The sequence below is a fragment of the Schistocerca nitens genome, unplaced genomic scaffold (assembly GCF_023898315.1).
Source record: "Schistocerca nitens isolate TAMUIC-IGC-003100 unplaced genomic scaffold, iqSchNite1.1 HiC_scaffold_287, whole genome shotgun sequence".
NCBI classification, from domain to species: Eukaryota; Metazoa; Arthropoda; class Insecta; order Orthoptera; family Acrididae; genus Schistocerca; species Schistocerca nitens.
In genome coordinates, this window is record NW_026045825.1 from 1 (window position 1) to 25,536 (window position 25,536).

Genomic DNA, 25,536 nt, shown 5'->3' on the forward strand with positions numbered 1-25,536 from the left:
GCAAAACCTTCAAAATTGCCGTGACCAGGATTCGAACCTGGGTTTTTGCGGCCACAACGCAATGTCCTAACCACTAGACGATCACTGCCGCGGAGGCGCCCGGGGAAGCAGTTCTCGCGACTGCACCCGCCCGGTACACAGCAAAGCTCAGCCCACTGCGTCAGACGCGATCTCCATTATATGTATACGGGCAAACGAAACGTGCCTGCGCTGTTAGGACACTAACCAGAGTGGTTAGCTGCATTCACCTCCCTGGCAGTGTCTTGCAGTCCTCCAAGTCTGTTGACCACAGGTGGACAGGTGTCGCATCTCTCTCGCCGTCACTTGTGGCCGTCATTCATACTTAACGTGCTTTTCTGCAAGCGTCAGCGTAGCGTCAGTCGAGCAAAGTCGGGACAAGTCGCCTAAGAGGAGCAACAAAATGGTGGATTTCCGGTACCGGGAATCGAACCCGGGCCTCCTGGGTGAGAGCCAGGTATCCTAGCCACTAGACGACACCGGATAACGACACACGCACTCCTCCAACAAACACGGTGAGCGTCCACCCGCTACTTGACGACAACTGCAAAAATTAACGCTTCCACTTCGTAGAACGGCATGCTCTGGACGTATCTCGTGGAGACGAACGCCAGCAATCATGAGACCAAACTGCGCCGGTGAATCCTGTTGTTACACCGCGCACTGTGCTACGACAGTTTAAGAGAGCGACGCTCACGCTTTGCTGCGCTATTTCCTTCGCGGGAAATCAGTGCTCCTGTTTTCGAGACAGAAAACGTTGGCAGCGGTGGGATTCGAACCCACGCCTCCGAAGAGACTGGTGCCTGAAACCAGCGCCTTAGACCGCTCGGCCACGCTACCTACGCGACGCGGCCGCCGCAGGAGCTGCGTTCTACCCCACGAGAACACAGCGCAATGGCACAAAAACGAGAAGTAAAAATTGGCAGCGGTGGGATTCGAACCCACGCCTCCGAAGAGACTGGTGCCTTAAACCAGCGCCTTAGACCGCTCGGCCACGCTACCTGCGCCAGCGTTCCCCGCGTCTCTAGAAAACAGTGCACGACACAGTTTCCTGTTGTGCTGCGACTCGCTGCTCATGCATCGCACCTCAAACAACTGCCCCTTTCGACTATATATTTAACCTCTCAGGCAGCTACCCACGCCCTGGGGCGGCCGAATTTCTTGTTGCTGATAATGAAATGGTAGTGCAACCTGCGGCGTGCGGAACATGAGTGTAAAGTGATGAGAGCATTGTGATTTCAAACACTGGGTGACGATCATGATTGCAGCAACAGCAAGGCAAAACCTTCAAAATTGCCGTGACCAGGATTCGAACCTGGGTTTTTGCGGCCACAACGCAATGTCCTAACCACTAGACGATCACGGCCGCGGAGGCGCCCGGGGAAGCAGTTCTCGCGACTGCACCCGCCCGGTACACAGCAAAGCTCAGCCCACTGCGTCAGACGCGATCTCCATTATATGTATACGGGCAAACGAAACGTGCCTGCGCTGTTAGGACACTAACCAGAGTGGGTAGCTGCATTCATCTCCCTGGCAGTGTCTTGCAGTCCTCCAAGTCTGTTGACCACAGGTGGACAGGTGTCGCATCTCTCTCGCCGTCACTTGTGGCCGTCATTCATACTTAACGTGCTTTTCTGCAAGCGTCAGCGTAGCGTCAGTCGAGCAAAGTCGGGACAAGTCGCCTAAGAGGAGCAACAAAATGGTGGATTTCCGGTACCGGGAATCGAACCCGGGCCTCCTGGGTGAGAGCCAGGTATCCTAGCCACTAGACGACACCGGATAACGACACACGCACTCCTCCAACAAACACGGTGAGCGTCCACCCGCTACTTGACGACATCTGCAAAAATTAACGCTTCCACTTCGTAGAACGGCATGCTCTGGACGTATCTCGTGGAGACGAACGCCAGCAATCATGAGACCAAACTGCGCCGGTGAATCCTGTTGTTACACCGCGCACTGTGCTACGACAGTTTAAGAGAGCGACGCTCACGCTTTGCTGCGCTATTTCCTTCGCGGGAAATCAGTGCTCCTGTTTTCGAGACAGAAAACGTTGGCAGCGGTGGGATTCGAACCCACGCCTCCGAAGAGACTGGTGCCTGAAACCAGCGCCTTAGACCGCTCGGCCACGCTACCTACGCGACGCGGCCGCCGCAGGAGCTGCGTTCTACCCCACGAGAACACAGCGCAATGGCACAAAAACGAGAAGTAAAAATTGGCAGCGGTGGGATTCGAACCCACGCCTCCGAAGAGACTGGTGCCTTAAACCAGCGCCTTAGACCGCTCGGCCACGCTACCTGCGCCAGCGTTCCCCGCGTCTCTAGAAAACAGTGCACGACACAGTTTCCTGTTGTGCTGCGACTCGCTGCTCATGCATCGCACCTCAAACAACTGCCCCTTTCGACTATATATTTAACCTCTCAGGCAGCTACCCACGCCCTGGGGCGGCCGAATTTCTTGTTGCTGATAATGAAATGGTAGTGCAACCTGCGGCGTGCGGAACATGAGTGTAAAGTGATGAGAGCATTGTGATTTCAAACACTGGGTGACGATCATGATTGCAGCAACAGCAAGGCAAAACCTTCAAAATTGCCGTGACCAGGATTCGAACCTGGGTTTTTGCGGCCACAACGCAATGTCCTAACCACTAGACGATCACGGCCGCGGAGGCGCCCGGGGAAGCAGTTCTCGCGACTGCACCCGCCCGGTACACAGCAAAGCTCAGCCCACTGCGTCAGACGCGATCTCCATTATATGTATACGGGCAAACGAAACGTGCCTGCGCTGTTAGGACACTAACCAGAGTGGGTAGCTGCATTCATCTCCCTGGCAGTGTCTTGCAGTCCTCCAAGTCTGTTGACCACAGGTGGACAGGTGTCGCATCTCTCTCGCCGTCACTTGTGGCCGTCATTCATACTTAACGTGCTTTTCTGCAAGCGTCAGCGTAGCGTCAGTCGAGCAAAGTCGGGACAAGTCGCCTAAGAGGAGCAACAAAATGGTGGATTTCCGGTACCGGGAATCGAACCCGGGCCTCCTGGGTGAGAGCCAGGTATCCTAGCCACTAGACGACACCGGATAACGACACACGCACTCCTCCAACAAACACGGTGAGCGTCCACCCGCTACTTGACGACAACTGCAAAAATTAACGCTTCCACTTCGTAGAACGGCATGCTCTGGACGTATCTCGTGGAGACGAACGCCAGCAATCATGAGACCAAACTGCGCCGGTGAATCCTGTTGTTACACCGCGCACTGTGCTACGACAGTTTAAGAGAGCGACGCTCACGCTTTGCTGCGCTATTTCCTTCGCGGGAAATCAGTGCTCCTGTTTTCGAGACAGAAAACGTTGGCAGCGGTGGGATTCGAACCCACGCCTCCGAAGAGACTGGTGCCTGAAACCAGCGCCTTAGACCGCTCGGCCACGCTACCTACGCGACGCGGCCGCCGCAGGAGCTGCGTTCTACCCCACGAGAACACAGCGCAATGGCACAAAAACGAGAAGTAAAAATTGGCAGCGGTGGGATTCGAACCCACGCCTCCGAAGAGACTGGTGCCTTAAACCAGCGCCTTAGACCGCTCGGCCACGCTACCTGCGCCAGCGTTCCCCGCGTCTCTAGAAAACAGTGCACGACACAGTTTCCTGTTGTGCTGCGACTCGCTGCTCATGCATCGCACCTCAAACAACTGCCCCTTTCGACTATAGATTTAACCTCTCAGGCAGCTACCCACGCCCTGGGGCGGCCGAATTTCTTGTTGCTGATAATGAAACGGTAGTGCAACCTGCGGCGTGCGGAACATGAGTGTAAAGTGATGAGAGCATTGTGATTTCAAACACTGGGTGACGATCATGATTGCAGCAACAGCAAGGCAAAACCTTCAAAATTGCCGTGACCAGGATTCGAACCTGGGTTTTTGCGGCCACAACGCAATGTCCTAACCACTAGACGATCACTGCCGCGGAGGCGCCCGGGGAAGCAGTTCTCGCGACTGCACCCGCCCGGTACACAGCAAAGCTCAGCCCACTGCGTCAGACGCGATCTCCATTATATGTATACGGGCAAACGAAACGTGCCTGCGCTGTTAGGACACTAACCAGAGTGGTTAGCTGCATTCACCTCCCTGGCAGTGTCTTGCAGTCCTCCAAGTCTGTTGACCACAGGTGGACAGGTGTCGCATCTCTCTCGCCGTCACTTGTGGCCGTCATTCATACTTAACGTGCTTTTCTGCAAGCGTCAGCGTAGCGTCAGTCGAGCAAAGTCGGGACAAGTCGCCTAAGAGGAGCAACAAAATGGTGGATTTCCGGTACCGGGAATCGAACCCGGGCCTCCTGGGTGAGAGCCAGGTATCCTAGCCACTAGACGACACCGGATAACGACACACGCACTCCTCCAACAAACACGGTGAGCGTCCACCCGCTACTTGACGACAACTGCAAAAATTAACGCTTCCACTTCGTAGAACGGCATGCTCTGGACGTATCTCGTGGAGACGAACGCCAGCAATCATGAGACCAAACTGCGCCGGTGAATCCTGTTGTTACACCGCGCACTGTGCTACGACAGTTTAAGAGAGCGACGCTCACGCTTTGCTGCGCTATTTCCTTCGCGGGAAATCAGTGCTCCTGTTTTCGAGACAGAAAACGTTGGCAGCGGTGGGATTCGAACCCACGCCTCCGAAGAGACTGGTGCCTGAAACCAGCGCCTTAGACCGCTCGGCCACGCTACCTACGCGACGCGGCCGCCGCAGGAGCTGCGTTCTACCCCACGAGAACACAGCGCAATGGCACAAAAACGAGAAGTAAAAATTGGCAGCGGTGGGATTCGAACCCACGCCTCCGAAGAGACTGGTGCCTTAAACCAGCGCCTTAGACCGCTCGGCCACGCTACCTGCGCCAGCGTTCCCCGCGTCTCTAGAAAACAGTGCACGACACAGTTTCCTGTTGTGCTGCGACTCGCTGCTCATGCATCGCACCTCAAACAACTGCCCCTTTCGACTATAGATTTAACCTCTCAGGCAGCTACCCACGCCCTGGGGCGGCCGAATTTCTTGTTGCTGATAATGAAACGGTAGTGCAACCTGCGGCGTGCGGAACATGAGTGTAAAGTGATGAGAGCATTGTGATTTCAAACACTGGGTGACGATCATGATTGCAGCAACAGCAAGGCAAAACCTTCAAAATTGCCGTGACCAGGATTCGAACCTGGGTTTTTGCGGCCACAACGCAATGTCCTAACCACTAGACGATCACGGCCGCGGAGGCGCCCGGGGAAGCAGTTCTCGCGACTGCACCCGCCCGGTACACAGCAAAGCTCAGCCCACTGCGTCAGACGCGATCTCCATTATATGTATACGGGCAAACGAAACGTGCCTGCGCTGTTAGGACACTAACCAGAGTGGTTAGCTGCATTCACCTCCCTGGCAGTGTCTTGCAGTCCTCCAAGTCTGTTGACCACAGGTGGACAGGTGTCGCATCTCTCTCGCCGTCACTTGTGGCCGTCATTCATACTTAACGTGCTTTTCTGCAAGCGTCAGCGTAGCGTCAGTCGAGCAAAGTCGGGACAAGTCGCCTAAGAGGAGCAACAAAATGGTGGATTTCCGGTACCGGGAATCGAACCCGGGCCTCCTGGGTGAGAGCCAGGTATCCTAGCCACTAGACGACACCGGATAACGACACACGCACTCCTCCAACAAACACGGTGAGCGTCCACCCGCTACTTGACGACAACTGCAAAAATTAACGCTTCCACTTCGTAGAACGGCATGCTCTGGACGTATCTCGTGGAGACGAACGCCAGCAATCATGAGACCAAACTGCGCCGGTGAATCCTGTTGTTACACCGCGCACTGTGCTACGACAGTTTAAGAGAGCGACGCTCACGCTTTGCTGCGCTATTTCCTTCGCGGGAAATCAGTGCTCCTGTTTTCGAGACAGAAAACGTTGGCAGCGGTGGGATTCGAACCCACGCCTCCGAAGAGACTGGTGCCTGAAACCAGCGCCTTAGACCGCTCGGCCACGCTACCTACGCGACGCGGCCGCCGCAGGAGCTGCGTTCTACCCCACGAGAACACAGCGCAATGGCACAAAAACGAGAAGTAAAAATTGGCAGCGGTGGGATTCGAACCCACGCCTCCGAAGAGACTGGTGCCTTAAACCAGCGCCTTAGACCGCTCGGCCACGCTACCTGCGCCAGCGTTCCCCGCGTCTCTAGAAAACAGTGCACGACACAGTTTCCTGTTGTGCTGCGACTCGCTGCTCATGCATCGCACCTCAAACAACTGCCCCTTTCGACTATATATTTAACCTCTCAGGCAGCTACCCACGCCCTGGGGCGGCCGAATTTCTTGTTGCTGATAATGAAATGGTAGTGCAACCTGCGGCGTGCGGAACATGAGTGTAAAGTGATGAGAGCATTGTGATTTCAAACACTGGGTGACGATCATGATTGCAGCAACAGCAAGGCAAAACCTTCAAAATTGCCGTGACCAGGATTCGAACCTGGGTTTTTGCGGCCACAACGCAATGTCCTAACCACTAGACGATCACGGCCGCGGAGGCGCCCGGGGAAGCAGTTCTCGCGACTGCACCCGCCCGGTACACAGCAAAGCTCAGCCCACTGCGTCAGACGCGATCTCCATTATATGTATACGGGCAAACGAAACGTGCCTGCGCTGTTAGGACACTAACCAGAGTGGGTAGCTGCATTCATCTCCCTGGCAGTGTCTTGCAGTCCTCCAAGTCTGTTGACCACAGGTGGACAGGTGTCGCATCTCTCTCGCCGTCACTTGTGGCCGTCATTCATACTTAACGTGCTTTTCTGCAAGCGTCAGCGTAGCGTCAGTCGAGCAAAGTCGGGACAAGTCGCCTAAGAGGAGCAACAAAATGGTGGATTTCCGGTACCGGGAATCGAACCCGGGCCTCCTGGGTGAGAGCCAGGTATCCTAGCCACTAGACGACACCGGATAACGACACACGCACTCCTCCAACAAACACGGTGAGCGTCCACCCGCTACTTGACGACATCTGCAAAAATTAACGCTTCCACTTCGTAGAACGGCATGCTCTGGACGTATCTCGTGGAGACGAACGCCAGCAATCATGAGACCAAACTGCGCCGGTGAATCCTGTTGTTACACCGCGCACTGTGCTACGACAGTTTAAGAGAGCGACGCTCACGCTTTGCTGCGCTATTTCCTTCGCGGGAAATCAGTGCTCCTGTTTTCGAGACAGAAAACGTTGGCAGCGGTGGGATTCGAACCCACGCCTCCGAAGAGACTGGTGCCTGAAACCAGCGCCTTAGACCGCTCGGCCACGCTACCTACGCGACGCGGCCGCCGCAGGAGCTGCGTTCTACCCCACGAGAACACAGCGCAATGGCACAAAAACGAGAAGTAAAAATTGGCAGCGGTGGGATTCGAACCCACGCCTCCGAAGAGACTGGTGCCTTAAACCAGCGCCTTAGACCGCTCGGCCACGCTACCTGCGCCAGCGTTCCCCGCGTCTCTAGAAAACAGTGCACGACACAGTTTCCTGTTGTGCTGCGACTCGCTGCTCATGCATCGCACCTCAAACAACTGCCCCTTTCGACTATATATTTAACCTCTCAGGCAGCTACCCACGCCCTGGGGCGGCCGAATTTCTTGTTGCTGATAATGAAATGGTAGTGCAACCTGCGGCGTGCGGAACATGAGTGTAAAGTGATGAGAGCATTGTGATTTCAAACACTGGGTGACGATCATGATTGCAGCAACAGCAAGGCAAAACCTTCAAAATTGCCGTGACCAGGATTCGAACCTGGGTTTTTGCGGCCACAACGCAATGTCCTAACCACTAGACGATCACGGCCGCGGAGGCGCCCGGGGAAGCAGTTCTCGCGACTGCACCCGCCCGGTACACAGCAAAGCTCAGCCCACTGCGTCAGACGCGATCTCCATTATATGTATACGGGCAAACGAAACGTGCCTGCGCTGTTAGGACACTAACCAGAGTGGGTAGCTGCATTCATCTCCCTGGCAGTGTCTTGCAGTCCTCCAAGTCTGTTGACCACAGGTGGACAGGTGTCGCATCTCTCTCGCCGTCACTTGTGGCCGTCATTCATACTTAACGTGCTTTTCTGCAAGCGTCAGCGTAGCGTCAGTCGAGCAAAGTCGGGACAAGTCGCCTAAGAGGAGCAACAAAATGGTGGATTTCCGGTACCGGGAATCGAACCCGGGCCTCCTGGGTGAGAGCCAGGTATCCTAGCCACTAGACGACACCGGATAACGACACACGCACTCCTCCAACAAACACGGTGAGCGTCCACCCGCTACTTGACGACATCTGCAAAAATTAACGCTTCCACTTCGTAGAACGGCATGCTCTGGACGTATCTCGTGGAGACGAACGCCAGCAATCATGAGACCAAACTGCGCCGGTGAATCCTGTTGTTACACCGCGCACTGTGCTACGACAGTTTAAGAGAGCGACGCTCACGCTTTGCTGCGCTATTTCCTTCGCGGGAAATCAGTGCTCCTGTTTTCGAGACAGAAAACGTTGGCAGCGGTGGGATTCGAACCCACGCCTCCGAAGAGACTGGTGCCTGAAACCAGCGCCTTAGACCGCTCGGCCACGCTACCTACGCGACGCGGCCGCCGCAGGAGCTGCGTTCTACCCCACGAGAACACAGCGCAATGGCACAAAAACGAGAAGTAAAAATTGGCAGCGGTGGGATTCGAACCCACGCCTCCGAAGAGACTGGTGCCTTAAACCAGCGCCTTAGACCGCTCGGCCACGCTACCTGCGCCAGCGTTCCCCGCGTCTCTAGAAAACAGTGCACGACACAGTTTCCTGTTGTGCTGCGACTCGCTGCTCATGCATCGCACCTCAAACAACTGCCCCTTTCGACTATATATTTAACCTCTCAGGCAGCTACCCACGCCCTGGGGCGGCCGAATTTCTTGTTGCTGATAATGAAATGGTAGTGCAACCTGCGGCGTGCGGAACATGAGTGTAAAGTGATGAGAGCATTGTGATTTCAAACACTGGGTGACGATCATGATTGCAGCAACAGCAAGGCAAAACCTTCAAAATTGCCGTGACCAGGATTCGAACCTGGGTTTTTGCGGCCACAACGCAATGTCCTAACCACTAGACGATCACGGCCGCGGAGGCGCCCGGGGAAGCAGTTCTCGCGACTGCACCCGCCCGGTACACAGCAAAGCTCAGCCCACTGCGTCAGACGCGATCTCCATTATATGTATACGGGCAAACGAAACGTGCCTGCGCTGTTAGGACACTAACCAGAGTGGGTAGCTGCATTCATCTCCCTGGCAGTGTCTTGCAGTCCTCCAAGTCTGTTGACCACAGGTGGACAGGTGTCGCATCTCTCTCGCCGTCACTTGTGGCCGTCATTCATACTTAACGTGCTTTTCTGCAAGCGTCAGCGTAGCGTCAGTCGAGCAAAGTCGGGACAAGTCGCCTAAGAGGAGCAACAAAATGGTGGATTTCCGGTACCGGGAATCGAACCCGGGCCTCCTGGGTGAGAGCCAGGTATCCTAGCCACTAGACGACACCGGATAACGACACACGCACTCCTCCAACAAACACGGTGAGCGTCCACCCGCTACTTGACGACATCTGCAAAAATTAACGCTTCCACTTCGTAGAACGGCATGCTCTGGACGTATCTCGTGGAGACGAACGCCAGCAATCATGAGACCAAACTGCGCCGGTGAATCCTGTTGTTACACCGCGCACTGTGCTACGACAGTTTAAGAGAGCGACGCTCACGCTTTGCTGCGCTATTTCCTTCGCGGGAAATCAGTGCTCCTGTTTTCGAGACAGAAAACGTTGGCAGCGGTGGGATTCGAACCCACGCCTCCGAAGAGACTGGTGCCTGAAACCAGCGCCTTAGACCGCTCGGCCACGCTACCTACGCGACGCGGCCGCCGCAGGAGCTGCGTTCTACCCCACGAGAACACAGCGCAATGGCACAAAAACGAGAAGTAAAAATTGGCAGCGGTGGGATTCGAACCCACGCCTCCGAAGAGACTGGTGCCTTAAACCAGCGCCTTAGACCGCTCGGCCACGCTACCTGCGCCAGCGTTCCCCGCGTCTCTAGAAAACAGTGCACGACACAGTTTCCTGTTGTGCTGCGACTCGCTGCTCATGCATCGCACCTCAAACAACTGCCCCTTTCGACTATATATTTAACCTCTCAGGCAGCTACCCACGCCCTGGGGCGGCCGAATTTCTTGTTGCTGATAATGAAATGGTAGTGCAACCTGCGGCGTGCGGAACATGAGTGTAAAGTGATGAGAGCATTGTGATTTCAAACACTGGGTGACGATCATGATTGCAGCAACAGCAAGGCAAAACCTTCAAAATTGCCGTGACCAGGATTCGAACCTGGGTTTTTGCGGCCACAACGCAATGTCCTAACCACTAGACGATCACGGCCGCGGAGGCGCCCGGGGAAGCAGTTCTCGCGACTGCACCCGCCCGGTACACAGCAAAGCTCAGCCCACTGCGTCAGACGCGATCTCCATTATATGTATACGGGCAAACGAAACGTGCCTGCGCTGTTAGGACACTAACCAGAGTGGGTAGCTGCATTCATCTCCCTGGCAGTGTCTTGCAGTCCTCCAAGTCTGTTGACCACAGGTGGACAGGTGTCGCATCTCTCTCGCCGTCACTTGTGGCCGTCATTCATACTTAACGTGCTTTTCTGCAAGCGTCAGCGTAGCGTCAGTCGAGCAAAGTCGGGACAAGTCGCCTAAGAGGAGCAACAAAATGGTGGATTTCCGGTACCGGGAATCGAACCCGGGCCTCCTGGGTGAGAGCCAGGTATCCTAGCCACTAGACGACACCGGATAACGACACACGCACTCCTCCAACAAACACGGTGAGCGTCCACCCGCTACTTGACGACATCTGCAAAAATTAACGCTTCCACTTCGTAGAACGGCATGCTCTGGACGTATCTCGTGGAGACGAACGCCAGCAATCATGAGACCAAACTGCGCCGGTGAATCCTGTTGTTACACCGCGCACTGTGCTACGACAGTTTAAGAGAGCGACGCTCACGCTTTGCTGCGCTATTTCCTTCGCGGGAAATCAGTGCTCCTGTTTTCGAGACAGAAAACGTTGGCAGCGGTGGGATTCGAACCCACGCCTCCGAAGAGACTGGTGCCTGAAACCAGCGCCTTAGACCGCTCGGCCACGCTACCTACGCGACGCGGCCGCCGCAGGAGCTGCGTTCTACCCCACGAGAACACAGCGCAATGGCACAAAAACGAGAAGTAAAAATTGGCAGCGGTGGGATTCGAACCCACGCCTCCGAAGAGACTGGTGCCTTAAACCAGCGCCTTAGACCGCTCGGCCACGCTACCTGCGCCAGCGTTCCCCGCGTCTCTAGAAAACAGTGCACGACACAGTTTCCTGTTGTGCTGCGACTCGCTGCTCATGCATCGCACCTCAAACAACTGCCCCTTTCGACTATATATTTAACCTCTCAGGCAGCTACCCACGCCCTGGGGCGGCCGAATTTCTTGTTGCTGATAATGAAATGGTAGTGCAACCTGCGGCGTGCGGAACATGAGTGTAAAGTGATGAGAGCATTGTGATTTCAAACACTGGGTGACGATCATGATTGCAGCAACAGCAAGGCAAAACCTTCAAAATTGCCGTGACCAGGATTCGAACCTGGGTTTTTGCGGCCACAACGCAATGTCCTAACCACTAGACGATCACGGCCGCGGAGGCGCCCGGGGAAGCAGTTCTCGCGACTGCACCCGCCCGGTACACAGCAAAGCTCAGCCCACTGCGTCAGACGCGATCTCCATTATATGTATACGGGCAAACGAAACGTGCCTGCGCTGTTAGGACACTAACCAGAGTGGGTAGCTGCATTCATCTCCCTGGCAGTGTCTTGCAGTCCTCCAAGTCTGTTGACCACAGGTGGACAGGTGTCGCATCTCTCTCGCCGTCACTTGTGGCCGTCATTCATACTTAACGTGCTTTTCTGCAAGCGTCAGCGTAGCGTCAGTCGAGCAAAGTCGGGACAAGTCGCCTAAGAGGAGCAACAAAATGGTGGATTTCCGGTACCGGGAATCGAACCCGGGCCTCCTGGGTGAGAGCCAGGTATCCTAGCCACTAGACGACACCGGATAACGACACACGCACTCCTCCAACAAACACGGTGAGCGTCCACCCGCTACTTGACGACATCTGCAAAAATTAACGCTTCCACTTCGTAGAACGGCATGCTCTGGACGTATCTCGTGGAGACGAACGCCAGCAATCATGAGACCAAACTGCGCCGGTGAATCCTGTTGTTACACCGCGCACTGTGCTACGACAGTTTAAGAGAGCGACGCTCACGCTTTGCTGCGCTATTTCCTTCGCGGGAAATCAGTGCTCCTGTTTTCGAGACAGAAAACGTTGGCAGCGGTGGGATTCGAACCCACGCCTCCGAAGAGACTGGTGCCTGAAACCAGCGCCTTAGACCGCTCGGCCACGCTACCTACGCGACGCGGCCGCCGCAGGAGCTGCGTTCTACCCCACGAGAACACAGCGCAATGGCACAAAAACGAGAAGTAAAAATTGGCAGCGGTGGGATTCGAACCCACGCCTCCGAAGAGACTGGTGCCTTAAACCAGCGCCTTAGACCGCTCGGCCACGCTACCTGCGCCAGCGTTCCCCGCGTCTCTAGAAAACAGTGCACGACACAGTTTCCTGTTGTGCTGCGACTCGCTGCTCATGCATCGCACCTCAAACAACTGCCCCTTTCGACTATATATTTAACCTCTCAGGCAGCTACCCACGCCCTGGGGCGGCCGAATTTCTTGTTGCTGATAATGAAATGGTAGTGCAACCTGCGGCGTGCGGAACATGAGTGTAAAGTGATGAGAGCATTGTGATTTCAAACACTGGGTGACGATCATGATTGCAGCAACAGCAAGGCAAAACCTTCAAAATTGCCGTGACCAGGATTCGAACCTGGGTTTTTGCGGCCACAACGCAATGTCCTAACCACTAGACGATCACGGCCGCGGAGGCGCCCGGGGAAGCAGTTCTCGCGACTGCACCCGCCCGGTACACAGCAAAGCTCAGCCCACTGCGTCAGACGCGATCTCCATTATATGTATACGGGCAAACGAAACGTGCCTGCGCTGTTAGGACACTAACCAGAGTGGGTAGCTGCATTCATCTCCCTGGCAGTGTCTTGCAGTCCTCCAAGTCTGTTGACCACAGGTGGACAGGTGTCGCATCTCTCTCGCCGTCACTTGTGGCCGTCATTCATACTTAACGTGCTTTTCTGCAAGCGTCAGCGTAGCGTCAGTCGAGCAAAGTCGGGACAAGTCGCCTAAGAGGAGCAACAAAATGGTGGATTTCCGGTACCGGGAATCGAACCCGGGCCTCCTGGGTGAGAGCCAGGTATCCTAGCCACTAGACGACACCGGATAACGACACACGCACTCCTCCAACAAACACGGTGAGCGTCCACCCGCTACTTGACGACATCTGCAAAAATTAACGCTTCCACTTCGTAGAACGGCATGCTCTGGACGTATCTCGTGGAGACGAACGCCAGCAATCATGAGACCAAACTGCGCCGGTGAATCCTGTTGTTACACCGCGCACTGTGCTACGACAGTTTAAGAGAGCGACGCTCACGCTTTGCTGCGCTATTTCCTTCGCGGGAAATCAGTGCTCCTGTTTTCGAGACAGAAAACGTTGGCAGCGGTGGGATTCGAACCCACGCCTCCGAAGAGACTGGTGCCTGAAACCAGCGCCTTAGACCGCTCGGCCACGCTACCTACGCGACGCGGCCGCCGCAGGAGCTGCGTTCTACCCCACGAGAACACAGCGCAATGGCACAAAAACGAGAAGTAAAAATTGGCAGCGGTGGGATTCGAACCCACGCCTCCGAAGAGACTGGTGCCTTAAACCAGCGCCTTAGACCGCTCGGCCACGCTACCTGCGCCAGCGTTCCCCGCGTCTCTAGAAAACAGTGCACGACACAGTTTCCTGTTGTGCTGCGACTCGCTGCTCATGCATCGCACCTCAAACAACTGCCCCTTTCGACTATATATTTAACCTCTCAGGCAGCTACCCACGCCCTGGGGCGGCCGAATTTCTTGTTGCTGATAATGAAATGGTAGTGCAACCTGCGGCGTGCGGAACATGAGTGTAAAGTGATGAGAGCATTGTGATTTCAAACACTGGGTGACGATCATGATTGCAGCAACAGCAAGGCAAAACCTTCAAAATTGCCGTGACCAGGATTCGAACCTGGGTTTTTGCGGCCACAACGCAATGTCCTAACCACTAGACGATCACGGCCGCGGAGGCGCCCGGGGAAGCAGTTCTCGCGACTGCACCCGCCCGGTACACAGCAAAGCTCAGCCCACTGCGTCAGACGCGATCTCCATTATATGTATACGGGCAAACGAAACGTGCCTGCGCTGTTAGGACACTAACCAGAGTGGGTAGCTGCATTCATCTCCCTGGCAGTGTCTTGCAGTCCTCCAAGTCTGTTGACCACAGGTGGACAGGTGTCGCATCTCTCTCGCCGTCACTTGTGGCCGTCATTCATACTTAACGTGCTTTTCTGCAAGCGTCAGCGTAGCGTCAGTCGAGCAAAGTCGGGACAAGTCGCCTAAGAGGAGCAACAAAATGGTGGATTTCCGGTACCGGGAATCGAACCCGGGCCTCCTGGGTGAGAGCCAGGTATCCTAGCCACTAGACGACACCGGATAACGACACACGCACTCCTCCAACAAACACGGTGAGCGTCCACCCGCTACTTGACGACATCTGCAAAAATTAACGCTTCCACTTCGTAGAACGGCATGCTCTGGACGTATCTCGTGGAGACGAACGCCAGCAATCATGAGACCAAACTGCGCCGGTGAATCCTGTTGTTACACCGCGCACTGTGCTACGACAGTTTAAGAGAGCGACGCTCACGCTTTGCTGCGCTATTTCCTTCGCGGGAAATCAGTGCTCCTGTTTTCGAGACAGAAAACGTTGGCAGCGGTGGGATTCGAACCCACGCCTCCGAAGAGACTGGTGCCTGAAACCAGCGCCTTAGACCGCTCGGCCACGCTACCTACGCGACGCGGCCACCGCAGGAGCTGCGTTCTACCCCACGAGAACACAGCGCAATGGCACAAAAACGAGAAGTAAAAATTGGCAGCGGTGGGATTCGAACCCACGCCTCCGAAGAGACTGGTGCCTTAAACCAGCGCCTTAGACCGCTCGGCCACGCTACCTGCGCCAGCGTTCCCCGCGTCTCTAGAAAACAGTGCACGACACAGTTTCCTGTTGTGCTGCGACTCGCTGCTCATGCATCGCACCTCAAACAACTGCCCCTTTCGACTATATATTTAACCTCTCAGGCAGCTACCCACGCCCTGGGGCGGCCGAATTTCTTGTTGCTGATAATGAAATGGTAGTGCAACCTGCGGCGTGCGGAACATGAGTGTAAAGTGATGAGAGCATTGTGATTTCAAACACTGGGTGACGATCATGATTGCAGCAACAGCAAGGCAAAACCTTCAAAATTGCCGTGACCAGGATTCGAACCTGGGTTTTTGCGGCCACAACGCAATGTCCTAACCACTAGACGATCACGGCCGCGGAGGCGCCCGGGGAAGCAGTTCTCGCGACTGCACCCGCCCGGTACACAGCAAAGCTCAGCCCACTGCGTCAGACGCGATCTCCATTATATGTATACGGGCAAACGAAACGTGCCTGCGCTGTTAGGACACTAACCAGAGTGGGTAGCTGCATTCATCTCCCTGGCAGTGTCTTGCAGTCCTCCAAGTCTGTTGACCACAGGTGGACAGGTGTCGCATCTCTCTCGCCGTCACTTGTGGCCGTCATTCATACTTAACGTGCTTTTCTGCAAGCGTCAGCGTAGCGTCAGTCGAGCAAAGTCGGGACAAGTCGCCTAAGAGGAGCAACAAAATGGTGGATTTCCGGTACCGGGAATCGAACCCGGGCCTCCTGGGTGAGAGCCAGGTATCCTAGCCACTAGACGACACCGGATAACGACACACGCACTCCTCCAACAAACACGGTGAGCGTCCACCCGCTACTTGACGACATCTGCAAAAATTAACGCTTCCACTTCGTAGAACGGCATGCTCTGGACGTATCTCGTGGAGACGAACGCCAGCAATCATGAGACCAAACTGCGCCGGTGAATCCTGTTGTTACACCGCGCACTGTGCTACGACAGTTTAAGAGAGCGACGCTCACGCTTTGCTGCGCTATTTCCTTCGCGGGAAATCAGTGCTCCTGTTTTCGAGACAGAAAACGTTGGCAGCGGTGGGATTCGAACCCACGCCTCCGAAGAGACTGGTGCCTGAAACCAGCGCCTTAGACCGCTCGGCCACGCTACCTACGCGACGCGGCCGCCGCAGGAGCTGCGTTCTACCCCACGAGAACACAGCGCAATGGCACAAAAACGAGAAGTAAAAATTGGCAGCGGTGGGATTCGAACCCACGCCTCCGAAGAGACTGGTGCCTTAAACCAGCGCCTTAGACCGCTCGGCCACGCTACCTGCGCCAGCGTTCCCCGCGTCTCTAGAAAACAGTGCACGACACAGTTTCCTGTTGTGCTGCGACTCGCTGCTCATGCATCGCACCTCAAACAACTGCCCCTTTCGACTATATATTTAACCTCTCAGGCAGCTACCCACGCCCTGGGGCGGCCGAATTTCTTGTTGCTGATAATGAAATGGTAGTGCAACCTGCGGCGTGCGGAACATGAGTGTAAAGTGATGAGAGCATTGTGATTTCAAACACTGGGTGACGATCATGATTGCAGCAACAGCAAGGCAAAACCTTCAAAATTGCCGTGACCAGGATTCGAACCTGGGTTTTTGCGGCCACAACGCAATGTCCTAACCACTAGACGATCACGGCCGCGGAGGCGCCCGGGGAAGCAGTTCTCGCGACTGCACCCGCCCGGTACACAGCAAAGCTCAGCCCACTGCGTCAGACGCGATCTCCATTATATGTATACGGGCAAACGAAACGTGCCTGCGCTGTTAGGACACTAACCAGAGTGGGTAGCTGCATTCATCTCCCTGGCAGTGTCTTGCAGTCCTCCAAGTCTGTTGACCACAGGTGGACAGGTGTCGCATCTCTCTCGCCGTCACTTGTGGCCGTCATTCATACTTAACGTGCTTTTCTGCAAGCGTCAGCGTAGCGTCAGTCGAGCAAAGTCGGGACAAGTCGCCTAAGAGGAGCAACAAAATGGTGGATTTCCGGTACCGGGAATCGAACCCGGGCCTCCTGGGTGAGAGCCAGGTATCCTAGCCACTAGACGACACCGGATAACGACACACGCACTCCTCCAACAAACACGGTGAGCGTCCACCCGCTACTTGACGACAACTGCAAAAATTAACGCTTCCACTTCGTAGAACGGCATGCTCTGGACGTATCTCGTGGAGACGAACGCCAGCAATCATGAGACCAAACTGCGCCGGTGAATCCTGTTGTTACACCGCGCACTGTGCTACGACAGTTTAAGAGAGCGACGCTCACGCTTTGCTGCGCTATTTCCTTCGCGGGAAATCAGTGCTCCTGTTTTCGAGACAGAAAACGTTGGCAGCGGTGGGATTCGAACCCACGCCTCCGAAGAGACTGGTGCCTGAAACCAGCGCCTTAGACCGCTCGGCCACGCTACCTACGCGACGCGGCCGCCGCAGGAGCTGCGTTCTACCCCACGAGAACACAGCGCAATGGCACAAAAACGAGAAGTAAAAATTGGCAGCGGTGGGATTCGAACCCACGCCTCCGAAGAGACTGGTGCCTTAAACCAGCGCCTTAGACCGCTCGGCCACGCTACCTGCGCCAGCGTTCCCCGCGTCTCTAGAAAACAGTGCACGACACAGTTTCCTGTTGTGCTGCGACTCGCTGCTCATGCATCGCACCTCAAACAACTGCCCCTTTCGACTATATATTTAACCTCTCAGGCAGCTACCCACGCCCTGGGGCGGCCGAATTTCTTGTTGCTGATAATGAAATGGTAGTGCAACCTGCGGCGTGCGGAACATGAGTGTAAAGTGATGAGAGCATTGTGATTTCAAACACTGGGTGACGATCATGATTGCAGCAACAGCAAGGCAAAACCTTCAAAATTGCCGTGACCAGGATTCGAACCTGGGTTTTTGCGGCCACAACGCAATGTCCTAACCACTAGACGATCACGGCCGCGGAGGCGCCCGGGGAAGCAGTTCTCGCGACTGCACCCGCCCGGTACACAGCAAAGCTCAGCCCACTGCGTCAGACGCGATCTCCATTATATGTATACGGGCAAACGAAACGTGCCTGCGCTGTTAGGACACTAACCAGAGTGGGTAGCTGCATTCATCTCCCTGGCAGTGTCTTGCAGTCCTCCAAGTCTGTTGACCACAGGTGGACAGGTGTCGCATCTCTCTCGCCGTCACTTGTGGCCGTCATTCATACTTAACGTGCTTTTCTGCAAGCGTCAGCGTAGCGTCAGTCGAGCAAAGTCGGGACAAGTCGCCTAAGAGGAGCAACAAAATGGTGGATTTCCGGTACCGGGAATCGAACCCGGGCCTCCTGGGTGAGAGCCAGGTATCCTAGCCACTAGACGACACCGGATAACGACACACGCACTCCTCCAACAAACACGGTGAGCGTCCACCCGCTACTTGACGACAACTGCAAAAATTAACGCTTCCACTTCGTAGAACGGCATGCTCTGGACGTATCTCGTGGAGACGAACGCCAGCAATCATGAGACCAAACTGCGCCGGTGAATCCTGTTGTTACACCGCGCACTGTGCTACGACAGTTTAAGAGAGCGACGCTCACGCTTTGCTGCGCTATTTCCTTCGCGGGAAATCAGTGCTCCTGTTTTCGAGACAGAAAACGTTGGCAGCGGTGGGATTCGAACCCACGCCTCCGAAGAGACTGGTGCCTGAAACCAGCGCCTTAGACCGCTCGGCCACGCTACCTACGCGACGCGGCCGCCGCAGGAGCTGCGTTCTACCCCACGAGAACACAGCGCAATGGCACAAAAACGAGAAGTAAAAATTGGCAGCGGTGGGATTCGAACCCACGCCTCCGAAGAGACTGGTGCCTTAAACCAGCGCCTTAGACCGCTCGGCCACGCTACCTGCGCCAGCGTTCCCCGCGTCTCTAGAAAACAGTGCACGACACAGTTTCCTGTTGTGCTGCGACTCGCTGCTCATGCATCGCACCTCAAACAACTGCCCCTTTCGACTATATATTTAACCTCTCAGGCAGCTACCCACGCCCTGGGGCGGCCGAATTTCTTGTTGCTGATAATGAAATGGTAGTGCAACCTGCGGCGTGCGGAACATGAGTGTAAAGTGATGAGAGCATTGTGATTTCAAACACTGGGTGACGATCATGATTGCAGCAACAGCAAGGCAAAACCTTCAAAATTGCCGTGACCAGGATTCGAACCTGGGTTTTTGCGGCCACAACGCAATGTCCTAACCACTAGACGATCACGGCCGCGGAGGCGCCCGGGGAAGCAGTTCTCGCGACTGCACCCGCCCGGTACACAGCAAAGCTCAGCCCACTGCGTCAGACGCGATCTCCATTATATGTATACGGGCAAACGAAACGTGCCTGCGCTGTTAGGACACTAACCAGAGTGGGTAGCTGCATTCATCTCCCTGGCAGTGTCTTGCAGTCCTCCAAGTCTGTTGACCACAGGTGGACAGGTGTCGCATCTCTCTCGCCGTCACTTGTGGCCGTCATTCATACTTAACGTGCTTTTCTGCAAGCGTCAGCGTAGCGTCAGTCGAGCAAAGTCGGGACAAGTCGCCTAAGAGGAGCAACAAAATGGTGGATTTCCGGTACCGGGAATCGAACCCGGGCCTCCTGGGTGAGAGCCAGGTATCCTAGCCACTAGACGACACCGGATAACGACACACGCACTCCTCCAACAAACACGGTGAGCGTCCACCCGCTACTTGACGACAACTGCAAAAATTAACGCTTCCACTTCGTAGAACGGCATGCTCTGGACGTATCTCGTGGAGACGAACGCCAGCAATCATGAGACCAAACTGCGCCGGTGAATCCTGTTGTTACACCGCGCACTGTGCTACGACAGTTTAAGAGAGCGACGCTCACGCTTTGCTGCGCTATTTCCTTCGCGGGAAATCAGTGCTCCTGTTTTCGAGACAGAAAACGTTGGCAGCGGTGGGATTCGAACCCACGCCTCCGAAGAGACTGGTGCCTGAAACCAGCGCCTTAGACCGCTCGGCCACGCTACCTACGCGACGCGGCCGCCGCAGGAGCTGCGTTCTACCCCACGAGAACACAGCGCAATGGCACAAAAACGAGAAGTAAAAATTGGCAGCGGTGGGATTCGAACCCACGCCTCCGAAGAGACTGGTGCCTTAAACCAGCGCCTTAGACCGCTCGGCCACGCTACCTGCGCCAGCGTTCCCCGCGTCTCTAGAAAACAGTGCACGACACAGTTTCCTGTTGTGCTGCGACTCGCTGCTCATGCATCGCACCTCAAACAACTGCCCCTTTCGACTATATATTTAACCTCTCAGGCAGCTACCCACGCCCTGGGGCGGCCGAATTTCTTGTTGCTGATAATGAAATGGTAGTGCAACCTGCGGCGTGCGGAACATGAGTGTAAAGTGATGAGAGCATTGTGATTTCAAACACTGGGTGACGATCATGATTGCAGCAACAGCAAGGCAAAACCTTCAAAATTGCCGTGACCAGGATTCGAACCTGGGTTTTTGCGGCCACAACGCAATGTCCTAACCACTAGACGATCACGGCCGCGGAGGCGCCCGGGGAAGCAGTTCTCGCGACTGCACCCGCCCGGTACACAGCAAAGCTCAGCCCACTGCGTCAGACGCGATCTCCATTATATGTATACGGGCAAACGAAACGTGCCTGCGCTGTTAGGACACTAACCAGAGTGGGTAGCTGCATTCATCTCCCTGGCAGTGTCTTGCAGTCCTCCAAGTCTGTTGACCACAGGTGGACAGGTGTCGCATCTCTCTCGCCGTCACTTGTGGCCGTCATTCATACTTAACGTGCTTTTCTGCAAGCGTCAGCGTAGCGTCAGTCGAGCAAAGTCGGGACAAGTCGCCTAAGAGGAGCAACAAAATGGTGGATTTCCGGTACCGGGAATCGAACCCGGGCCTCCTGGGTGAGAGCCAGGTATCCTAGCCACTAGACGACACCGGATAACGACACACGCACTCCTCCAACAAACACGGTGAGCGTCCACCCGCTACTTGACGACATCTGCAAAAATTAACGCTTCCACTTCGTAGAACGGCATGCTCTGGACGTATCTCGTGGAGACGAACGCCAGCAATCATGAGACCAAACTGCGCCGGTGAATCCTGTTGTTACACCGCGCACTGTGCTACGACAGTTTAAGAGAGCGACGCTCACGCTTTGCTGCGCTATTTCCTTCGCGGGAAATCAGTGCTCCTGTTTTCGAGACAGAAAACGTTGGCAGCGGTGGGATTCGAACCCACGCCTCCGAAGAGACTGGTGCCTGAAACCAGCGCCTTAGACCGCTCGGCCACGCTACCTACGCGACGCGGCCGCCGCAGGAGCTGCGTTCTACCCCACGAGAACACAGCGCAATGGCACAAAAACGAGAAGTAAAAATTGGCAGCGGTGGGATTCGAACCCACGCCTCCGAAGAGACTGGTGCCTTAAACCAGCGCCTTAGACCGCTCGGCCACGCTACCTGCGCCAGCGTTCCCCGCGTCTCTAGAAAACAGTGCACGACACAGTTTCCTGTTGTGCTGCGACTCGCTGCTCATGCATCGCACCTCAAACAACTGCCCCTTTCGACTATATATTTAACCTCTCAGGCAGCTACCCACGCCCTGGGGCGGCCGAATTTCTTGTTGCTGATAATGAAATGGTAGTGCAACCTGCGGCGTGCGGAACATGAGTGTAAAGTGATGAGAGCATTGTGATTTCAAACACTGGGTGACGATCATGATTGCAGCAACAGCAAGGCAAAACCTTCAAAATTGCCGTGACCAGGATTCGAACCTGGGTTTTTGCGGCCACAACGCAATGTCCTAACCACTAGACGATCACGGCCGCGGAGGCGCCCGGGGAAGCAGTTCTCGCGACTGCACCCGCCCGGTACACAGCAAAGCTCAGCCCACTGCGTCAGACGCGATCTCCATTATATGTATACGGGCAAACGAAACGTGCCTGCGCTGTTAGGACACTAACCAGAGTGGGTAGCTGCATTCATCTCCCTGGCAGTGTCTTGCAGTCCTCCAAGTCTGTTGACCACAGGTGGACAGGTGTCGCATCTCTCTCGCCGTCACTTGTGGCCGTCATTCATACTTAACGTGCTTTTCTGCAAGCGTCAGCGTAGCGTCAGTCGAGCAAAGTCGGGACAAGTCGCCTAAGAGGAGCAACAAAATGGTGGATTTCCGGTACCGGGAATCGAACCCGGGCCTCCTGGGTGAGAGCCAGGTATCCTAGCCACTAGACGACACCGGATAACGACACACGCACTCCTCCAACAAACACGGTGAGCGTCCACCCGCTACTTGACGACATCTGCAAAAATTAACGCTTCCACTTCGTAGAACGGCATGCTCTGGACGTATCTCGTGGAGACGAACGCCAGCAATCATGAGACCAAACTGCGCCGGTGAATCCTGTTGTTACACCGCGCACTGTGCTACGACAGTTTAAGAGAGCGACGCTCACGCTTTGCTGCGCTATTTCCTTCGCGGGAAATCAGTGCTCCTGTTTTCGAGACAGAAAACGTTGGCAGCGGTGGGATTCGAACCCACGCCTCCGAAGAGACTGGTGCCTGAAACCAGCGCCTTAGACCGCTCGGCCACGCTACCTACCTACGCGACGCGGCCGCCGCAGGAGCTGCGTTCTACCCCACGAGAACACAGCGCAATGGCACAAAAACGAGAAGTAAAAATTGGCAGCGGTGGGATTCGAACCCACGCCTCCGAAGAGACTGGTGCCTTAAACCAGCGCCTTAGACCGCTCGGCCACGCTACCTGCGCCAGCGTTCCCCGCGTCTCTAGAAAACAGTGCACGACACAGTTTCCTGTTGTGCTGCGACTCGCTGCTCATGCATCGCACCTCAAACAACTGCCCCTTTCGACTATATATTTAACCTCTCAGGCAGCTACCCACGCCCTGGGGCGGCCGAATTTCTTGTTGCTGATAATGAAATGGTAGTGCAACCTGCGGCGTGCGGAACATGAGTGTAAAGTGATGAGAGCATTGTGATTTCAAACACTGGGTGACGATCATGATTGCAGCAACAGCAAGGCAAAACCTTCAAAATTGCCGTGACCAGGATTCGAACCTGGGTTTTTGCGGCCACAACGCAATGTCCTAACCACTAGACGATCACGGCCGCGGAGGCGCCCGGGGAAGCAGTTCTCGCGACTGCACCCGCCCGGTACACAGCAAAGCTCAGCCCACTGCGTCAGACGCGATCTCCATTATATGTATACGGGCAAACGAAACGTGCCTGCGCTGTTAGGACACTAACCAGAGTGGGTAGCTGCATTCATCTCCCTGGCAGTGTCTTGCAGTCCTCCAAGTCTGTTGACCACAGGTGGACAGGTGTCGCATCTCTCTCGCCGTCACTTGTGGCCGTCATTCATACTTAACGTGCTTTTCTGCAAGCGTCAGCGTAGCGTCAGTCGAGCAAAGTCGGGACAAGTCGCCTAAGAGGAGCAACAAAATGGTGGATTTCCGGTACCGGGAATCGAACCCGGGCCTCCTGGGTGAGAGCCAGGTATCCTAGCCACTAGACGACACCGGATAACGACACACGCACTCCTCCAACAAACACGGTGAGCGTCCACCCGCTACTTGACGACATCTGCAAAAATTAACGCTTCCACTTCGTAGAACGGCATGCTCTGGACGTATCTCGTGGAGACGAACGCCAGCAATCATGAGACCAAACTGCGCCGGTGAATCCTGTTGTTACACCGCGCACTGTGCTACGACAGTTTAAGAGAGCGACGCTCACGCTTTGCTGCGCTATTTCCTTCGCGGGAAATCAGTGCTCCTGTTTTCGAGACAGAAAACGTTGGCAGCGGTGGGATTCGAACCCACGCCTCCGAAGAGACTGGTGCCTGAAACCAGCGCCTTAGACCGCTCGGCCACGCTACCTACGCGACGCGGCCGCCGCAGGAGCTGCGTTCTACCCCACGAGAACACAGCGCAATGGCACAAAAACGAGAAGTAAAAATTGGCAGCGGTGGGATTCGAACCCACGCCTCCGAAGAGACTGGTGCCTTAAACCAGCGCCTTAGACCGCTCGGCCACGCTACCTGCGCCAGCGTTCCCCGCGTCTCTAGAAAACAGTGCACGACACAGTTTCCTGTTGTGCTGCGACTCGCTGCTCATGCATCGCACCTCAAACAACTGCCCCTTTCGACTATATATTTAACCTCTCAGGCAGCTACCCACGCCCTGGGGCGGCCGAATTTCTTGTTGCTGATAATGAAATGGTAGTGCAACCTGCGGCGTGCGGAACATGAGTGTAAAGTGATGAGAGCATTGTGATTTCAAACACTGGGTGACGATCATGATTGCAGCAACAGCAAGGCAAAACCTTCAAAATTGCCGTGACCAGGATTCGAACCTGGGTTTTTGCGGCCACAACGCAATGTCCTAACCACTAGACGATCACGGCCGCGGAGGCGCCCGGGGAAGCAGTTCTCGCGACTGCACCCGCCCGGTACACAGCAAAGCTCAGCCCACTGCGTCAGACGCGATCTCCATTATATGTATACGGGCAAACGAAACGTGCCTGCGCTGTTAGGACACTAACCAGAGTGGGTAGCTGCATTCATCTCCCTGGCAGTGTCTTGCAGTCCTCCAAGTCTGTTGACCACAGGTGGACAGGTGTCGCATCTCTCTCGCCGTCACTTGTGGCCGTCATTCATACTTAACGTGCTTTTCTGCAAGCGTCAGCGTAGCGTCAGTCGAGCAAAGTCGGGACAAGTCGCCTAAGAGGAGCAACAAAATGGTGGATTTCCGGTACCGGGAATCGAACCCGGGCCTCCTGGGTGAGAGCCAGGTATCCTAGCCACTAGACGACACCGGATAACGACACACGCACTCCTCCAACAAACACGGTGAGCGTCCACCCGCTACTTGACGACATCTGCAAAAATTAACGCTTCCACTTCGTAGAACGGCATGCTCTGGACGTATCTCGTGGAGACGAACGCCAGCAATCATGAGACCAAACTGCGCCGGTGAATCCTGTTGTTACACCGCGCACTGTGCTACGACAGTTTAAGAGAGCGACGCTCACGCTTTGCTGCGCTATTTCCTTCGCGGGAAATCAGTGCTCCTGTTTTCGAGACAGAAAACGTTGGCAGCGGTGGGATTCGAACCCACGCCTCCGAAGAGACTGGTGCCTGAAACCAGCGCCTTAGACCGCTCGGCCACGCTACCTACGCGACGCGGCCGCCGCAGGAGCTGCGTTCTACCCCACGAGAACACAG

The 25,536-nt window shown here is 55.4% G+C and overlaps 79 non-coding genes across 79 annotated transcripts; all 79 read right to left on the reverse strand.

The window, feature by feature from the left end:
* Positions 1–16: 16 nt before the first annotated feature.
* Positions 17–88, reverse strand: Trnah-gug (transfer RNA histidin (anticodon GUG)). Its single transcript has one exon. It is a non-coding gene; the product is annotated as a tRNA-His (tRNA).
* Positions 89–430: 342 nt separating this feature from the next.
* On the reverse strand, positions 431–502 carry Trnae-cuc (transfer RNA glutamic acid (anticodon CUC)). The gene has a single exon. It is a non-coding gene; the product is annotated as a tRNA-Glu (tRNA).
* A 274-nt stretch (positions 503–776) lies between these two features.
* Trnal-cag (transfer RNA leucine (anticodon CAG)) lies at positions 777–858 on the reverse strand. The gene has a single exon. It is a non-coding gene; the product is annotated as a tRNA-Leu (tRNA).
* An 80-nt stretch (positions 859–938) lies between these two features.
* Positions 939–1,020, reverse strand: Trnal-aag (transfer RNA leucine (anticodon AAG)). The gene has a single exon. It is a non-coding gene; the product is annotated as a tRNA-Leu (tRNA).
* Positions 1,021–1,312: 292 nt separating this feature from the next.
* On the reverse strand, positions 1,313–1,384 carry Trnah-gug (transfer RNA histidin (anticodon GUG)). The gene has a single exon. It is a non-coding gene; the product is annotated as a tRNA-His (tRNA).
* A 342-nt stretch (positions 1,385–1,726) lies between these two features.
* Trnae-cuc (transfer RNA glutamic acid (anticodon CUC)) lies at positions 1,727–1,798 on the reverse strand. Its single transcript has one exon. It is a non-coding gene; the product is annotated as a tRNA-Glu (tRNA).
* Positions 1,799–2,072: 274 nt separating this feature from the next.
* On the reverse strand, positions 2,073–2,154 carry Trnal-cag (transfer RNA leucine (anticodon CAG)). The gene has a single exon. It is a non-coding gene; the product is annotated as a tRNA-Leu (tRNA).
* Positions 2,155–2,234: 80 nt separating this feature from the next.
* On the reverse strand, positions 2,235–2,316 carry Trnal-aag (transfer RNA leucine (anticodon AAG)). Its single transcript has one exon. It is a non-coding gene; the product is annotated as a tRNA-Leu (tRNA).
* Positions 2,317–2,608: 292 nt separating this feature from the next.
* On the reverse strand, positions 2,609–2,680 carry Trnah-gug (transfer RNA histidin (anticodon GUG)). Its single transcript has one exon. It is a non-coding gene; the product is annotated as a tRNA-His (tRNA).
* Positions 2,681–3,022: 342 nt separating this feature from the next.
* On the reverse strand, positions 3,023–3,094 carry Trnae-cuc (transfer RNA glutamic acid (anticodon CUC)). The gene has a single exon. It is a non-coding gene; the product is annotated as a tRNA-Glu (tRNA).
* Positions 3,095–3,368: 274 nt separating this feature from the next.
* Positions 3,369–3,450, reverse strand: Trnal-cag (transfer RNA leucine (anticodon CAG)). The gene has a single exon. It is a non-coding gene; the product is annotated as a tRNA-Leu (tRNA).
* Positions 3,451–3,530: 80 nt separating this feature from the next.
* On the reverse strand, positions 3,531–3,612 carry Trnal-aag (transfer RNA leucine (anticodon AAG)). The gene has a single exon. It is a non-coding gene; the product is annotated as a tRNA-Leu (tRNA).
* Positions 3,613–3,904: 292 nt separating this feature from the next.
* Trnah-gug (transfer RNA histidin (anticodon GUG)) lies at positions 3,905–3,976 on the reverse strand. Its single transcript has one exon. It is a non-coding gene; the product is annotated as a tRNA-His (tRNA).
* Positions 3,977–4,318: 342 nt separating this feature from the next.
* Trnae-cuc (transfer RNA glutamic acid (anticodon CUC)) lies at positions 4,319–4,390 on the reverse strand. The gene has a single exon. It is a non-coding gene; the product is annotated as a tRNA-Glu (tRNA).
* Positions 4,391–4,664: 274 nt separating this feature from the next.
* Positions 4,665–4,746, reverse strand: Trnal-cag (transfer RNA leucine (anticodon CAG)). Its single transcript has one exon. It is a non-coding gene; the product is annotated as a tRNA-Leu (tRNA).
* Positions 4,747–4,826: 80 nt separating this feature from the next.
* On the reverse strand, positions 4,827–4,908 carry Trnal-aag (transfer RNA leucine (anticodon AAG)). Its single transcript has one exon. It is a non-coding gene; the product is annotated as a tRNA-Leu (tRNA).
* A 292-nt stretch (positions 4,909–5,200) lies between these two features.
* On the reverse strand, positions 5,201–5,272 carry Trnah-gug (transfer RNA histidin (anticodon GUG)). Its single transcript has one exon. It is a non-coding gene; the product is annotated as a tRNA-His (tRNA).
* A 342-nt stretch (positions 5,273–5,614) lies between these two features.
* Positions 5,615–5,686, reverse strand: Trnae-cuc (transfer RNA glutamic acid (anticodon CUC)). Its single transcript has one exon. It is a non-coding gene; the product is annotated as a tRNA-Glu (tRNA).
* Positions 5,687–5,960: 274 nt separating this feature from the next.
* Positions 5,961–6,042, reverse strand: Trnal-cag (transfer RNA leucine (anticodon CAG)). Its single transcript has one exon. It is a non-coding gene; the product is annotated as a tRNA-Leu (tRNA).
* Positions 6,043–6,122: 80 nt separating this feature from the next.
* Trnal-aag (transfer RNA leucine (anticodon AAG)) lies at positions 6,123–6,204 on the reverse strand. The gene has a single exon. It is a non-coding gene; the product is annotated as a tRNA-Leu (tRNA).
* A 292-nt stretch (positions 6,205–6,496) lies between these two features.
* On the reverse strand, positions 6,497–6,568 carry Trnah-gug (transfer RNA histidin (anticodon GUG)). Its single transcript has one exon. It is a non-coding gene; the product is annotated as a tRNA-His (tRNA).
* A 342-nt stretch (positions 6,569–6,910) lies between these two features.
* Positions 6,911–6,982, reverse strand: Trnae-cuc (transfer RNA glutamic acid (anticodon CUC)). Its single transcript has one exon. It is a non-coding gene; the product is annotated as a tRNA-Glu (tRNA).
* A 274-nt stretch (positions 6,983–7,256) lies between these two features.
* On the reverse strand, positions 7,257–7,338 carry Trnal-cag (transfer RNA leucine (anticodon CAG)). The gene has a single exon. It is a non-coding gene; the product is annotated as a tRNA-Leu (tRNA).
* Positions 7,339–7,418: 80 nt separating this feature from the next.
* Positions 7,419–7,500, reverse strand: Trnal-aag (transfer RNA leucine (anticodon AAG)). Its single transcript has one exon. It is a non-coding gene; the product is annotated as a tRNA-Leu (tRNA).
* Positions 7,501–7,792: 292 nt separating this feature from the next.
* Trnah-gug (transfer RNA histidin (anticodon GUG)) lies at positions 7,793–7,864 on the reverse strand. The gene has a single exon. It is a non-coding gene; the product is annotated as a tRNA-His (tRNA).
* Positions 7,865–8,206: 342 nt separating this feature from the next.
* Trnae-cuc (transfer RNA glutamic acid (anticodon CUC)) lies at positions 8,207–8,278 on the reverse strand. Its single transcript has one exon. It is a non-coding gene; the product is annotated as a tRNA-Glu (tRNA).
* A 274-nt stretch (positions 8,279–8,552) lies between these two features.
* Trnal-cag (transfer RNA leucine (anticodon CAG)) lies at positions 8,553–8,634 on the reverse strand. The gene has a single exon. It is a non-coding gene; the product is annotated as a tRNA-Leu (tRNA).
* Positions 8,635–8,714: 80 nt separating this feature from the next.
* Trnal-aag (transfer RNA leucine (anticodon AAG)) lies at positions 8,715–8,796 on the reverse strand. Its single transcript has one exon. It is a non-coding gene; the product is annotated as a tRNA-Leu (tRNA).
* Positions 8,797–9,088: 292 nt separating this feature from the next.
* Trnah-gug (transfer RNA histidin (anticodon GUG)) lies at positions 9,089–9,160 on the reverse strand. The gene has a single exon. It is a non-coding gene; the product is annotated as a tRNA-His (tRNA).
* Positions 9,161–9,502: 342 nt separating this feature from the next.
* Trnae-cuc (transfer RNA glutamic acid (anticodon CUC)) lies at positions 9,503–9,574 on the reverse strand. The gene has a single exon. It is a non-coding gene; the product is annotated as a tRNA-Glu (tRNA).
* A 274-nt stretch (positions 9,575–9,848) lies between these two features.
* Positions 9,849–9,930, reverse strand: Trnal-cag (transfer RNA leucine (anticodon CAG)). Its single transcript has one exon. It is a non-coding gene; the product is annotated as a tRNA-Leu (tRNA).
* Positions 9,931–10,010: 80 nt separating this feature from the next.
* On the reverse strand, positions 10,011–10,092 carry Trnal-aag (transfer RNA leucine (anticodon AAG)). The gene has a single exon. It is a non-coding gene; the product is annotated as a tRNA-Leu (tRNA).
* A 292-nt stretch (positions 10,093–10,384) lies between these two features.
* On the reverse strand, positions 10,385–10,456 carry Trnah-gug (transfer RNA histidin (anticodon GUG)). Its single transcript has one exon. It is a non-coding gene; the product is annotated as a tRNA-His (tRNA).
* Positions 10,457–10,798: 342 nt separating this feature from the next.
* Positions 10,799–10,870, reverse strand: Trnae-cuc (transfer RNA glutamic acid (anticodon CUC)). The gene has a single exon. It is a non-coding gene; the product is annotated as a tRNA-Glu (tRNA).
* A 274-nt stretch (positions 10,871–11,144) lies between these two features.
* Trnal-cag (transfer RNA leucine (anticodon CAG)) lies at positions 11,145–11,226 on the reverse strand. Its single transcript has one exon. It is a non-coding gene; the product is annotated as a tRNA-Leu (tRNA).
* Positions 11,227–11,306: 80 nt separating this feature from the next.
* Positions 11,307–11,388, reverse strand: Trnal-aag (transfer RNA leucine (anticodon AAG)). The gene has a single exon. It is a non-coding gene; the product is annotated as a tRNA-Leu (tRNA).
* A 292-nt stretch (positions 11,389–11,680) lies between these two features.
* Positions 11,681–11,752, reverse strand: Trnah-gug (transfer RNA histidin (anticodon GUG)). The gene has a single exon. It is a non-coding gene; the product is annotated as a tRNA-His (tRNA).
* Positions 11,753–12,094: 342 nt separating this feature from the next.
* On the reverse strand, positions 12,095–12,166 carry Trnae-cuc (transfer RNA glutamic acid (anticodon CUC)). Its single transcript has one exon. It is a non-coding gene; the product is annotated as a tRNA-Glu (tRNA).
* Positions 12,167–12,440: 274 nt separating this feature from the next.
* On the reverse strand, positions 12,441–12,522 carry Trnal-cag (transfer RNA leucine (anticodon CAG)). Its single transcript has one exon. It is a non-coding gene; the product is annotated as a tRNA-Leu (tRNA).
* An 80-nt stretch (positions 12,523–12,602) lies between these two features.
* Trnal-aag (transfer RNA leucine (anticodon AAG)) lies at positions 12,603–12,684 on the reverse strand. Its single transcript has one exon. It is a non-coding gene; the product is annotated as a tRNA-Leu (tRNA).
* Positions 12,685–12,976: 292 nt separating this feature from the next.
* Positions 12,977–13,048, reverse strand: Trnah-gug (transfer RNA histidin (anticodon GUG)). Its single transcript has one exon. It is a non-coding gene; the product is annotated as a tRNA-His (tRNA).
* Positions 13,049–13,390: 342 nt separating this feature from the next.
* Positions 13,391–13,462, reverse strand: Trnae-cuc (transfer RNA glutamic acid (anticodon CUC)). The gene has a single exon. It is a non-coding gene; the product is annotated as a tRNA-Glu (tRNA).
* A 274-nt stretch (positions 13,463–13,736) lies between these two features.
* On the reverse strand, positions 13,737–13,818 carry Trnal-cag (transfer RNA leucine (anticodon CAG)). Its single transcript has one exon. It is a non-coding gene; the product is annotated as a tRNA-Leu (tRNA).
* Positions 13,819–13,898: 80 nt separating this feature from the next.
* Trnal-aag (transfer RNA leucine (anticodon AAG)) lies at positions 13,899–13,980 on the reverse strand. The gene has a single exon. It is a non-coding gene; the product is annotated as a tRNA-Leu (tRNA).
* A 292-nt stretch (positions 13,981–14,272) lies between these two features.
* Positions 14,273–14,344, reverse strand: Trnah-gug (transfer RNA histidin (anticodon GUG)). The gene has a single exon. It is a non-coding gene; the product is annotated as a tRNA-His (tRNA).
* A 342-nt stretch (positions 14,345–14,686) lies between these two features.
* Trnae-cuc (transfer RNA glutamic acid (anticodon CUC)) lies at positions 14,687–14,758 on the reverse strand. The gene has a single exon. It is a non-coding gene; the product is annotated as a tRNA-Glu (tRNA).
* A 274-nt stretch (positions 14,759–15,032) lies between these two features.
* Trnal-cag (transfer RNA leucine (anticodon CAG)) lies at positions 15,033–15,114 on the reverse strand. The gene has a single exon. It is a non-coding gene; the product is annotated as a tRNA-Leu (tRNA).
* An 80-nt stretch (positions 15,115–15,194) lies between these two features.
* Positions 15,195–15,276, reverse strand: Trnal-aag (transfer RNA leucine (anticodon AAG)). Its single transcript has one exon. It is a non-coding gene; the product is annotated as a tRNA-Leu (tRNA).
* A 292-nt stretch (positions 15,277–15,568) lies between these two features.
* On the reverse strand, positions 15,569–15,640 carry Trnah-gug (transfer RNA histidin (anticodon GUG)). The gene has a single exon. It is a non-coding gene; the product is annotated as a tRNA-His (tRNA).
* Positions 15,641–15,982: 342 nt separating this feature from the next.
* Positions 15,983–16,054, reverse strand: Trnae-cuc (transfer RNA glutamic acid (anticodon CUC)). The gene has a single exon. It is a non-coding gene; the product is annotated as a tRNA-Glu (tRNA).
* A 274-nt stretch (positions 16,055–16,328) lies between these two features.
* Trnal-cag (transfer RNA leucine (anticodon CAG)) lies at positions 16,329–16,410 on the reverse strand. The gene has a single exon. It is a non-coding gene; the product is annotated as a tRNA-Leu (tRNA).
* An 80-nt stretch (positions 16,411–16,490) lies between these two features.
* Positions 16,491–16,572, reverse strand: Trnal-aag (transfer RNA leucine (anticodon AAG)). Its single transcript has one exon. It is a non-coding gene; the product is annotated as a tRNA-Leu (tRNA).
* Positions 16,573–16,864: 292 nt separating this feature from the next.
* On the reverse strand, positions 16,865–16,936 carry Trnah-gug (transfer RNA histidin (anticodon GUG)). The gene has a single exon. It is a non-coding gene; the product is annotated as a tRNA-His (tRNA).
* Positions 16,937–17,278: 342 nt separating this feature from the next.
* On the reverse strand, positions 17,279–17,350 carry Trnae-cuc (transfer RNA glutamic acid (anticodon CUC)). The gene has a single exon. It is a non-coding gene; the product is annotated as a tRNA-Glu (tRNA).
* Positions 17,351–17,624: 274 nt separating this feature from the next.
* Positions 17,625–17,706, reverse strand: Trnal-cag (transfer RNA leucine (anticodon CAG)). Its single transcript has one exon. It is a non-coding gene; the product is annotated as a tRNA-Leu (tRNA).
* An 80-nt stretch (positions 17,707–17,786) lies between these two features.
* On the reverse strand, positions 17,787–17,868 carry Trnal-aag (transfer RNA leucine (anticodon AAG)). The gene has a single exon. It is a non-coding gene; the product is annotated as a tRNA-Leu (tRNA).
* Positions 17,869–18,160: 292 nt separating this feature from the next.
* Trnah-gug (transfer RNA histidin (anticodon GUG)) lies at positions 18,161–18,232 on the reverse strand. The gene has a single exon. It is a non-coding gene; the product is annotated as a tRNA-His (tRNA).
* Positions 18,233–18,574: 342 nt separating this feature from the next.
* On the reverse strand, positions 18,575–18,646 carry Trnae-cuc (transfer RNA glutamic acid (anticodon CUC)). The gene has a single exon. It is a non-coding gene; the product is annotated as a tRNA-Glu (tRNA).
* Positions 18,647–18,920: 274 nt separating this feature from the next.
* Trnal-cag (transfer RNA leucine (anticodon CAG)) lies at positions 18,921–19,002 on the reverse strand. Its single transcript has one exon. It is a non-coding gene; the product is annotated as a tRNA-Leu (tRNA).
* An 80-nt stretch (positions 19,003–19,082) lies between these two features.
* Positions 19,083–19,164, reverse strand: Trnal-aag (transfer RNA leucine (anticodon AAG)). The gene has a single exon. It is a non-coding gene; the product is annotated as a tRNA-Leu (tRNA).
* Positions 19,165–19,456: 292 nt separating this feature from the next.
* Trnah-gug (transfer RNA histidin (anticodon GUG)) lies at positions 19,457–19,528 on the reverse strand. Its single transcript has one exon. It is a non-coding gene; the product is annotated as a tRNA-His (tRNA).
* A 342-nt stretch (positions 19,529–19,870) lies between these two features.
* Trnae-cuc (transfer RNA glutamic acid (anticodon CUC)) lies at positions 19,871–19,942 on the reverse strand. Its single transcript has one exon. It is a non-coding gene; the product is annotated as a tRNA-Glu (tRNA).
* A 274-nt stretch (positions 19,943–20,216) lies between these two features.
* On the reverse strand, positions 20,217–20,298 carry Trnal-cag (transfer RNA leucine (anticodon CAG)). Its single transcript has one exon. It is a non-coding gene; the product is annotated as a tRNA-Leu (tRNA).
* An 80-nt stretch (positions 20,299–20,378) lies between these two features.
* On the reverse strand, positions 20,379–20,460 carry Trnal-aag (transfer RNA leucine (anticodon AAG)). The gene has a single exon. It is a non-coding gene; the product is annotated as a tRNA-Leu (tRNA).
* A 292-nt stretch (positions 20,461–20,752) lies between these two features.
* Trnah-gug (transfer RNA histidin (anticodon GUG)) lies at positions 20,753–20,824 on the reverse strand. The gene has a single exon. It is a non-coding gene; the product is annotated as a tRNA-His (tRNA).
* Positions 20,825–21,166: 342 nt separating this feature from the next.
* Positions 21,167–21,238, reverse strand: Trnae-cuc (transfer RNA glutamic acid (anticodon CUC)). Its single transcript has one exon. It is a non-coding gene; the product is annotated as a tRNA-Glu (tRNA).
* Positions 21,239–21,512: 274 nt separating this feature from the next.
* Positions 21,513–21,594, reverse strand: Trnal-cag (transfer RNA leucine (anticodon CAG)). Its single transcript has one exon. It is a non-coding gene; the product is annotated as a tRNA-Leu (tRNA).
* An 80-nt stretch (positions 21,595–21,674) lies between these two features.
* Positions 21,675–21,756, reverse strand: Trnal-aag (transfer RNA leucine (anticodon AAG)). The gene has a single exon. It is a non-coding gene; the product is annotated as a tRNA-Leu (tRNA).
* A 292-nt stretch (positions 21,757–22,048) lies between these two features.
* Positions 22,049–22,120, reverse strand: Trnah-gug (transfer RNA histidin (anticodon GUG)). Its single transcript has one exon. It is a non-coding gene; the product is annotated as a tRNA-His (tRNA).
* A 342-nt stretch (positions 22,121–22,462) lies between these two features.
* On the reverse strand, positions 22,463–22,534 carry Trnae-cuc (transfer RNA glutamic acid (anticodon CUC)). The gene has a single exon. It is a non-coding gene; the product is annotated as a tRNA-Glu (tRNA).
* Positions 22,535–22,808: 274 nt separating this feature from the next.
* Positions 22,809–22,890, reverse strand: Trnal-cag (transfer RNA leucine (anticodon CAG)). The gene has a single exon. It is a non-coding gene; the product is annotated as a tRNA-Leu (tRNA).
* Positions 22,891–22,974: 84 nt separating this feature from the next.
* Trnal-aag (transfer RNA leucine (anticodon AAG)) lies at positions 22,975–23,056 on the reverse strand. The gene has a single exon. It is a non-coding gene; the product is annotated as a tRNA-Leu (tRNA).
* Positions 23,057–23,348: 292 nt separating this feature from the next.
* Trnah-gug (transfer RNA histidin (anticodon GUG)) lies at positions 23,349–23,420 on the reverse strand. Its single transcript has one exon. It is a non-coding gene; the product is annotated as a tRNA-His (tRNA).
* Positions 23,421–23,762: 342 nt separating this feature from the next.
* On the reverse strand, positions 23,763–23,834 carry Trnae-cuc (transfer RNA glutamic acid (anticodon CUC)). The gene has a single exon. It is a non-coding gene; the product is annotated as a tRNA-Glu (tRNA).
* A 274-nt stretch (positions 23,835–24,108) lies between these two features.
* Trnal-cag (transfer RNA leucine (anticodon CAG)) lies at positions 24,109–24,190 on the reverse strand. The gene has a single exon. It is a non-coding gene; the product is annotated as a tRNA-Leu (tRNA).
* Positions 24,191–24,270: 80 nt separating this feature from the next.
* On the reverse strand, positions 24,271–24,352 carry Trnal-aag (transfer RNA leucine (anticodon AAG)). The gene has a single exon. It is a non-coding gene; the product is annotated as a tRNA-Leu (tRNA).
* Positions 24,353–24,644: 292 nt separating this feature from the next.
* Trnah-gug (transfer RNA histidin (anticodon GUG)) lies at positions 24,645–24,716 on the reverse strand. The gene has a single exon. It is a non-coding gene; the product is annotated as a tRNA-His (tRNA).
* Positions 24,717–25,058: 342 nt separating this feature from the next.
* Positions 25,059–25,130, reverse strand: Trnae-cuc (transfer RNA glutamic acid (anticodon CUC)). Its single transcript has one exon. It is a non-coding gene; the product is annotated as a tRNA-Glu (tRNA).
* Positions 25,131–25,404: 274 nt separating this feature from the next.
* Positions 25,405–25,486, reverse strand: Trnal-cag (transfer RNA leucine (anticodon CAG)). Its single transcript has one exon. It is a non-coding gene; the product is annotated as a tRNA-Leu (tRNA).
* Positions 25,487–25,536: the final 50 nt, after the last annotated feature.